This window comes from Nanorana parkeri, unplaced genomic scaffold, assembly GCF_000935625.1.
Source record: "Nanorana parkeri isolate BGI_ZX_2015 unplaced genomic scaffold, ASM93562v1 scaffold1634, whole genome shotgun sequence".
NCBI classification, from domain to species: domain Eukaryota; kingdom Metazoa; phylum Chordata; class Amphibia; order Anura; family Dicroglossidae; genus Nanorana; species Nanorana parkeri.
In genome coordinates this window covers 13,787-22,120 of record NW_017307902.1, presented here as the reverse complement: position 1 = coordinate 22,120, position 8,334 = coordinate 13,787, and the positions used below count along the sequence as shown (strand labels likewise).

Here is an 8,334-nt window from a genome sequence, read left to right as displayed (position 1 = left end):
CTCTCCTCCCTCTCTCTCCTTGCTGTCCCTCCTCTCTCTCCCCCGGCTGTCTCTCCTCTTGCTCTCCTGGCTGTCTCTCCTCTCGCTCTCCTGGCTGTCTCTCCTCTCTCTCCTGGCTGTCTCTCCTCTCTCTCACCCGGCTGTCTCTCCTGGCTGTCTCTCCTCTCTTTCTCCCGGCTGTCTCTCCTCTCTCTCTCCTCTCTTTCTCCCGGCTGTCTCTCCTCTCTCTCTCTCCTCTCTTTCTCCCGGCTGTCTCTCTCCTCTCTCTCACCCGGCTGTCTCTCCTCTCTCTCTCCTGGCTGTCTCTCCTCTCTTTCTCCCGGCTGTCTCTCCTCTCTCTCTCTCCTCTCTTTCTCCCGGCTGTCTCTCTCCTCTCTCTCACCCGGCTGTCTCTCCTCTCTCTCTCCTGGCTGTCTCTCCTCTCTTTCTCCCGGCTGTCTCTCCTCTCTCTCTCTCCTCTCTTTCTCCCGGCTGTCTCTCCTGTCTGTCCAGCAGTTATGGGATCAGTCAGCTTGTTCAACAAACACACAAGGGCCGGTCACATGAGAATACTCTCAGGCCCCGTTCACACCCCTTCCAGTGCGTTCCAGCACGGTTAGCTGCTGGAACGCACTCGATCGCATACTGTAAGGCTCCTCCTTGCATTCTGGGGCGGGAGTGGCGGCGCATTCAAGTCAATGGCGCCACAGCCACCCCCCTTCCCCCAACCCCCTTCCAGTGCAATCGCGGGCACCAGAACGCGTGTAGGGTGGGTATAGCTGCATGGAGGCAGGGCTGTGTACAGCTCACAGAACCTTGGTGGTCCCGATGTACTCCATGTACGCTGTGCTGGGTGAGGTGTACCACGGAGCGGATGCAGCCTGCTCAGCCTCTCCTCTGCTTCCTGTATCTGGGAGGCACTTCCTGCTTCTATCAGCCAGGAGGATTACAGGACTGTGGCGGTGCGGAGATCGTGTGAAGCGCCACCATCGGGTCGTGTGGGGGAACTGCAGAACGCATTCAGCTGCACTAGAACTGGAGGGAGCCCAGGACTTTGAGCCGACTTGCGATCATGATCGACCTAATGGGCCCCCCCTGGTCCAATGGAGGGATGACACCTCTATGAATGTGGGGGGTCTGATCTACATTCCGGAACATATCTCATAAAGAAGATCCTTCCATTCCTCCCGATTCTCCGGGAACTATCCCGTGTCACCGAGGGGATCCATCCATTCCTCTGTCCTGTATCTCCGTGTCTTCTCCATGTTCAGTCCTCCTCTGGATGTCTTCTCCTAAGAAAGGTTTCCTTCATTACTTCTCCCCAGATCTGGGACTCTACGCTCTACTCCCATCATCTGCCATCTTGGGATCCGTCATCCAAAGTCTTCAGATGGAAACGTCGATATTTTTCGGAACTGTTCTCACATATCGATCGCTCTTCAGTCTTCTTCTCCATAGACCCGGATGTGTCCAACGCGTTTCTTCCTCACCCTAGTGTAGAATCAGCCTAATCATTGAGTATCCCCTATGGGGCTGCTAGGCGCACATGTGTTCCAATGCTTGTCCGGTGGTGACCCTATGAAAAGGACTATGCGCCACAGTATATGCATGCTCAGGAGACCACAGTAATCCTCTCACACTGGACCTTGTCTACTGTCCTCCAGCATCCGGGACACTTGGAAACAATATCAAAGGCCGTGTTCACACTATGAAGGAAATCTGAGGGTGGAAGTTCCTCTGAGCACCACAAGGTGGTGATCTCACCAATGAAAGAAAGTCTCTATGGAAGACAGACAGGAAGTCTCTATGACAGGAAGTGATGTCACCTATAAACAGGAAGTTCCAGGCGAGAGGTGAGTCGGGAGGAAGTGGAGAGGAGACATTGCTGGAACTGGAAGCAGAGGAGGTAAGGTTCGTTATCTTTCCCTCGCACTATTATATAGATGTCTATTCCTTCACATTATTGGCTGTTGTGAATCAGCTGACCAGGAACAAAGCCTGAGCAATGCATTATGGGTTCTTCCAAATTTAGGACATTCCAAATTCACCAAAAAAACCTCTCGATTCTCCCGGAACATGAATCCCAGAGATCCACCTCATCCCTATAAATCCCTCCCTATGAACAAGCTCTTCCCGTCCGCTCACCAGACACACCGACACTATTGCTGATCTCAGACCCCCCTCGGGGTTCGGGGACCCTGTGAAGTCTGAATCTTCTGGATCTACAATGAGGCCTGTTGGAGCTTCAAACACCCCGATCTCCATTCATAAGACAAGAAAACCTTATCTGACGGCAGCCCACCTATTAACCCCTCATATCCCCATCCTGATATTATACACCCGGTCCAATCATCATCATTCTCCCCTATCCCTCTACAGAGAGACCTCCAGAGATCACATGACCACATCAATGAGGATGGAGGAGGACCGGAGTCACATGACCGAGAGGATACTGAACCTCACCCTGGAGATCATCTACCTGCTGACCGGAGAGGTGAGGAGGATTCCGGCGAGGTCACATTACCATCCCCCACCATGATCAGGTGGGACGGAGCATCTAGAACATGAAAGAGACTCCTGGAGACCATAGATGGATATTATAAGATATTTACTTCCGTTCTGTTGGTTTAGGGTGAAGATCTGATGAAGATGAAAGTTGAGGGTGAAGTAGAAGAGACGTATGTGAGGGATGATCAGCGATATACGGAGGAGGCCGGAATTATGAGGACATCCATAGAGGAGGACACGCCTACAGAGACCAGCACAGGTGACCAGAATATATTCTTCAGGTTGAGGTGAACCAACCCGCTCACGTCCTCCAATAATCTCTTTCTATTTGTAGTCCACGGATGGGACGTCGGGAAGATCTCAGAGGAACGTCTCACGTTGTCTCCAGAAGATGAGGACATCACACAGTATAGTCCAGGAGAAGACCATAATGTCCATCAGCTGCCCCACAGTGTGCATGGACCATCGTTTTCCTCTTATCCTGTGGACCCTCAGACTGGGAGGGGCGGGGCCGTCCTTCCAACCATTATGGTCCATGAAGGATTTCACAGAGGTCAGAAGTCGTATTCCTGCCCTGAGTGCGGGAAAAATTTTGTCAAAAAATCACATTTAGCTAGACACCAAAAATCTCACACGGGTGTAAAGCCGTATTCCTGCTCGGAGTGTGGGAAGTGTTTTTCAGAGAAGTCCTCTCTTTACATGCATCTGAGAACTCACACAGGGGAGAAGCCGTTTTCCTGCACTGATTGCGGGAAGTGTGTTGCTTCTCGACAACATCTTACTGCACATCAAAGGTCTCACACAGGGGAAAAGCCGTATCCCTGTCCTGAGTGTGGGAAATGTTTTGTCACACAACAAGATTTAGATAGACACCAAGAATCTCACACCGGGGAGAAGCCATATTTCTGCTCGGAGTGTGGGAAAAGTTTTTCGCATAAGTCCTATCTTTCCAGGCATCGGAGAACTCACACAAGTGAGAAGCCGTATGCCTGCCCTGAGTGTGAGAAACGTTTTGTTGTAAAATCAGATTTAGCTAGACACCAAAAATCTCACAAGGGTGAAAAGCCATATTCGTGCTCAGAGTGTGGGAAACGTTTTTCAGAGAAGGCCTATCTTTCCAGACATCAGAGATCTCACACAGGGGAAAAGCCGTATCCCTGTCCTGAATGTGGGAAATGTTTTTCAGAGAAGTGTCATCTTTCTGTGCATCTGAGATCCCACACAGGGGAAAAGCCATATTTTTGTCTTGAGTGTGGGAAATGTTTTGTCACAAAACCAGATTTAGTTAGCCACCAAAAATCTCACACGGGTGAAAAGCAGTATTTTTGCTCTGAGTGTGGGAAAAGTTTTTCACAGAAGGCTTATCTTTTGAAACATAAAAAGTATCACACAGGGCAAAAGCCGTATTCCTGCTCTGAATGCGGGAAATGTTTTGTCACAAAACTAAATTTAGATAGACACAAAAAATCTCACAGGGGTGAAAAGCCGTATTCATGTTCTGAGTGTGGAAAAACATTTTCCGGGAAGTCTTCTCTTTCCGTCCATCAGAGATCTCACACAGGGGAGAAACCATTTTCCTGCACGGAGTGTGGGAAAAGTTTTGCTTATCGAAATTGTTTCACGATACATCAGAGGTGTCACACAGGGGAGAAGCCATATTCCTGTACTGAGTGTGGGAAAAGTTTCCCATCAAAATATTCTCTCATCAGGCATCAGAGATGTCACACAGGGGAAAAGCCGTATTCTTGTCCTGAATGTGGAATATCTTTTTCACAGAAGGTCTATCTTTCTGTACACCAGAGATCTCACACGGGGGAAAAGCCGTATGCCTGCCTGGAGTGTGGGAAATGTTTTTCTCAGAAGTCCTACCTTTCCATACATCAGAGATCTCACACAGGGGACAAGTCATATTCCTGTACAGAGTGTGGAAAATGTTTTCTCACAAAATCAGTTTTAGATAGGCACCAAAAATCTCACAAGGGTGACAAATCGTATTCCTGATCAGCGTGTGGGAAAAGTTTTTCAGATAAGTTTAATCTTAAAATACATGAAAAGTCTCATGCATATGATAATCATGACAATCTGTAATTAGTTTGGGAAATGTTTGCTGGAGACAAGTGGAAAATACGGTGGTCCTCCATGATACATTTTGTTCTGTTAGTTGATTTGATAATAATTGTGTCTTCAGATTGTATTATAACATTAAAACTCAGACATGAAGGTTCTCTGCGTTTGTCCTGTTTTTGTGTTATGTTCTTGTTGAAGGAACCGACTCTCCCCCTCCTCATAAATCTCAGGGATGGGGGAGGAGGGGGTCTGTAGTATGCTCCAATGATAAGTTAATCGGTTTGTAGAGTCATACATCATTCCATTCGGAACTCCTCCATCACAACCTTCAACCAGAAGAGCATCAGAAGACATCTCACATAGAGGACCGCCCCTCCATCTTCTTACTAAGCCTGGTTAAGGGTCTGGTGTGGATTTTAGAGGGGCTCCTCAGACCAGATCCTGGTCAAGGCATGCAGCCTGGCTTGCAAGGAAGGGGAGGGCAGCGAGCGTGCGGCCTTCTTCCTCCTGAATCATACCAGGCCATATGCCCTCATCATGTTGAGATGACCTTGCCCCTAACGAGTCATCATTTCGCCGTGTTGTTGGCTGTTACATTCCTGTCTGGGTGTGGCAGCGAGTGTCACAGTCAGTACAGATAGCAAAATCAAAGAAACAATAGTTCACACACGCATAGAAGAGCCATTGGAGGCATCAGGCGAGCCAAAGGCTCAACAAAAGTATGGACTAAGACGGGAGGAACCTGAGAAGTCCATCCAGGTCCTCCAAACCTCGATAAAGGTTGAGTAACGATCGTGTGAAGTGGCCTTGAGTTCATCCACACGCATTGTCATGTTAGCTTCCTGTAACAAGGCCGTAAGCGAAGGAGTATTGGGCTCCTCCAGCATCTGGAAGTCGGAGAACCTCCAGCATCTGGGAGTCACCTTGGCTTGAAGTGAGGGGGATGGTCGTTATGTTGGAGAACTCGGGGGAGGGGACATGGGAGAGGAGGATTTGGGCAGATTGAGGAAGTGGGGTGTCATCCATGTTGTAGATTGGTGATGGGTGAGTTGAGGACTTCAGAGATGGATTTGGGTGTCATCGGCATAGAGATGGTATTGGAAGCCATGGTGGGGTTATCAGCTGACCCAAGGAGGAGGTGTAGATAGACAATAGAAGGGGCTCAAGAACAGAGACTTGGAGGACTCCCATGAAGAGGAGGAGGTGGAGTTGTAGGTGACGCTGAGACAGGTAATAGGAGAACCATGAGAGAGCAGAGTCTTGGAGGACTCCCATGAAGAGGAGGAGGTGGAGTTGTAGGTGACGCTGAGACAGGTAGGAGAACCACGAGAGAGCAGAGTTTTGGAGGCCAAGGGAGTAGAGTTTTCTGAGGAGGAGCGGGTGGTCAACTGTGTCAAAAGCATCAGAAAGGTCGAGGAAGATCGAGAAGTTGACCTCTTGACCCATCTACCCACTACTCTAGGTCTGGGTTCTCCAGGGTTACATCCTTGACCGTTACTGAAGGCTTCGGTCTTCTGGCAACAATCGTGTTCCCATTCTTCTGGAGGAGAAGACATGATGGGCAGTAATGTGGCTGGGTTCAGTCATGTGCCTTAGCGGGAGCCTGAGATGAGGAGGACGGGCTGCTCCAGTCCAAGCACCCCTCGAGAGTAAAACGGGTGCGCAGGAATGCTGGGATCAGTACTCCAGATGTCCCCCAAGCACGAAGCAGGTGAGGGACACAGGCCTTCCGTCGTGAGGTCTAGTCTAGCCGGGTCAACAGCAATCAGGCAGCCGGGGTACCAAAACAGCCTGGGTACAGGTCGGGTCGGTATTTTGTGGGCAGCAAAGGTAGAAGACGGCAGACCAGAGCGAAGTCTGAAACAAGCCGAGGGCGAGGGATTCATAGCGGCCATTGGAAGGTCAAAGCAAGCCAGGTCGGTCAGAGGATACAGGAAGTTCATAGCAGGAAACAGATGAAGATCAGTCAGCATGGAGGCCAGGACGTCCCAGCCTTACATTGCCCGTTTGGTGCCACGGCTTGAAATGAGCATGTGCACACGACATGGAACGCCGGCACACAGCCACGCACAATATGACCTCCTTCAGAGGCTCTACAGTCTGAGGTAACTGAGCTTGCTAGAACCAGTCTGTTCCACATTGTCACTGCTCTACCTGTGAAGAATCCTTTCCGCAGGCAAAGGTTAAACCTCTTTTCCTCCAGACGCAAAGAGTGCCGCACCCCTCATAGCTGAGCTCCTCCTCCATGGCCTCTTATCAGTTTAGTCCTTCGCTGCACTTTCTCCAGTTCCATAACATCCTTTTTGTGAACTGGAGACCAAAACTGAACTGCATATTCCAGATGAGGTCTTACTAATGCCGTGTATAGGGGCAGATGATGTCTCTCTCTCTCTGGAGTCTATACCTCTTATAATACAAGGAGGGATGGAGACAGATGAGGTCTTACTAATGCCGTGTACAGGGGGGGATTATGTCTCTCTCTGTGGAGTCTACACCTCTTATAATACAAGGAAGGATGGAGACAGATGAGGTCTTACTAATGCTTTGTACAGGGGCAGATTACGTCTCTCTCTCTCTCTCTGGAGTCTATACCTCTTATAATACAAGGAGGGATGGAGACAGATGAGGTCTTACTAATGCTTTGTATAGGGGCAGGATGATGTCTCTCTCTCTGGAGTCTATACCTCTTATAACACAAGGAAGGATGGAGACAGATGAGGTCTTACTAATGCTTTGTACAGGGGCAGATTACGTCTCTCTCTCTCACGAGTCTATATCTCTTATAATACAAGGAGGGATGGAGACAGATGAGGTCTTACTAATGCTTTGTATAGGGGCAGGATGATGTCTCTCTCTCTGGAGTCTATACATCTTATAATACAAGGATGGAGACAGATGAGGTCTTACTAATGCTTCCTATAGGGGCAGATTATGTCTCTCTCTCTGGAGTCCGGACCTCTTATAATACAAGGAAGGATGGAGACAGATGAGGTCTCCAGAATGATGAGTGCTCCAGAAACCCAAATCCTTCCCTCTTACACCAGGTCCTCAGCCATGCATTTAGTTCTCTCAGCTCCCGCTGTCTGTCCTGCGTTGCGCATGGCACAGGCAGTATTCCAGAGAATGTTACCTCGGAGGTCCTTCAAGCTACAACCTAGTTTTTTTTAAATGATTCTAAAGGATCTTCCATGTATTCTGTCATTGGTCCCAACATGAACCAAGGCAGCTGGGTCATGGCCAGCCCCTGCCAGTAATTTGTCCACCACATGCCGAACCCTGGCACCAGGGAGACTAGATGTGCTGCTCTCCCGGCTGTTAGGGGCGGCAGTGACATTGAGGGCCGGCCTTCCTTTTCTGGGAGCCCCTGCCCCCCCCCCATCGACAGTGCCCCAACTTCCTACCTGATCATCCTCACTTACCCCTCCACTCCCCCCCCCATAGTACCCCAACTTCCTACCTGATCATCCTCACTTACCCCTCCACATCCACCCCATTACCGGCCTGCTCAGTGATCAGCAGACTCCTCTCCAGGTTGTCCCGCCTCCTCTGTGTTGCAATTCGCTCTTCCAGATCTCTAATGTGAGTTTCCAGGAGGGCGACCTGCTCACGTGTCACAGGCGTGCTCCCCCGGGTGCTGCGGCTCCATTGGTGCATACATGTGGCACAGAGTGCACTGAACGAACCCTCCAATCACAGGAACATACATCCTCCTCCCGGTGGCAACGTTTATATCAGTCATAGGAAGTGAAAGATATTACTTACAGTTCAAATGCAAAATGT

The 8,334-nt window shown here is 49.7% G+C and overlaps 1 protein-coding gene and 1 pseudogene across 1 annotated transcript in view; one reads left to right on the top strand and one right to left on the bottom strand.

Moving 5' to 3' along the window:
• Positions 1–8,334, bottom strand: part of LOC108799111 (zinc finger protein OZF-like) — a 24,832-nt gene that overhangs the window by 13,533 nt on the left and 2,965 nt on the right. The window lies entirely within an intron of this gene.
• LOC108799107 lies at positions 1,799–4,444 on the top strand (annotated as a pseudogene).